Source organism: Cannabis sativa, chromosome 1, assembly GCF_029168945.1.
Source record: "Cannabis sativa cultivar Pink pepper isolate KNU-18-1 chromosome 1, ASM2916894v1, whole genome shotgun sequence".
Lineage (NCBI taxonomy): Eukaryota > Viridiplantae > Streptophyta > Magnoliopsida > Rosales > Cannabaceae > Cannabis > Cannabis sativa.
This window is the reverse complement of record NC_083601.1, coordinates 3,757,591-3,759,010: the sequence shown is the minus strand read 5'-3', so window position 1 is coordinate 3,759,010 and position 1,420 is coordinate 3,757,591. Positions and strand designations below refer to the sequence as shown.

General features: G+C 40.7%; 1 non-coding gene across 1 annotated transcript; it reads right to left on the bottom strand.

Moving 5' to 3' along the window:
• Positions 1–990: 990 nt before the first annotated feature.
• On the bottom strand, positions 991–1,097 carry LOC115724222 (small nucleolar RNA R71). Its single transcript, XR_004013024.2, has one exon. It is a non-coding gene; the product is annotated as a small nucleolar RNA R71 (small nucleolar RNA).
• Between the last annotated feature and the right edge of the window lie 323 nt (positions 1,098–1,420).

The following is a 1,420-nucleotide window of genomic DNA, read 5'->3' as shown; positions in this document are numbered from 1 at the left end:
TTAAGCATTAACGATTTGGGTAAACAGCAACAGGATTCTCCTCCCTATTATCTCATCTTGCTCAACTTTCAATTGTGTTATTAAGTTTTCTGAATTTCTTTCATATTTTACTGTTCTTAAATCATAATTGCTTTCGATTTGCCGAATAGAATCATAAGTATAATTTAGTGGTATTTAATCCAATTCCCTGAGGGATCGACCTCACCTGTGTGAGATTTACTACTTGATTGCGTATACTTGCGTAGCGTTTATAAAATATAGCAACAAGTTTTTGGCGCCGTTGCCGGGGAATTGTTAAAGATTAATATTACATAAAATTATACTAACTTCTACTTTGGTATATTTTCTCTTGCTGATTTTTCTAACCTTTTTCTTGCAATATTTTCTTGATCTATTTCAGGAATCCTAAGTGCATGCGCCGTCAAGGACAAACAGTCATATTACCAGTTGATCCTGAAATCGAGAAAACTTGCAGGAGGAATCGAAAGAACAAGAGGCAAGAAAGAGTTTCAAAGAATCGCCGAAACATCGTAAATCATGGCTGCCAATGTGAACAATAATGCTGGAAACAATGGGGGTAATAACGGTAATAATGGAGGTGCCGTGGAAGATCAAGCTAATGGCCGTAGCTTGAGAGATTACATTCTCCCTACTCTGACGGGAGTGCAGTCATGTATCAGGCCACCGGCAGTGGATGCAAACAACTTCGAGATTAAACCTGCCATCCTTCAAATGGTGCAGTCTTCAGTTCAGTTTGGTGGCCTCCCTTCTGAAGATCCTAATCTGCATCTCTCTAACTTCATGGAACTTTGTGAAACTTTTAAGGTTAATGGAGTTAGCGATGATGCCATTCGACTGAGATTGTTTCCATTCTCGCTCAGAGAACGAGCCAAGAGTTGGTTGAATTCCTTGCCACCCAATTCTATTGCCACCTGGAATGATCTGGCAACAAAATTCTTGTCAAAGTTCTTTCCTCCAGCCAAGTCTGCAAAGCTGAGAGGAGAAATCAATAATTTCTGCCAACAAGATAACGAATCTCTCCATGAGGCTTGGGAGAGGTTTAAAGATCTGATCAGGAGATGTCCTCATCATGGTATAGAGAAGTGGATGCTGGTTCACAACTTCTACAACGGGCTGGTTGGGAATACTAGAACTCTAATAGATGCAGCAGCGGGCGGAGCTTTTATGAGAAAGAGTGCTAATGAGGCGTATGATCTATTGGAGGAGATGGCTCTAAACAATCAGCAGTGGCCAACTGAAAGGAGTCAATCTAAGAAGGTAGCTGGTGTGTTAGAAGTTGATGCCATCACAAAGTTAACAGCTCAGGTTGAGGCATTGACAAAAATAATTGCAGGGCAAGCTAAACAAGCCCAAATTGTTTGTGAGTTATGTGGAGGAAGTCATCACTTTTCGGAGTGTC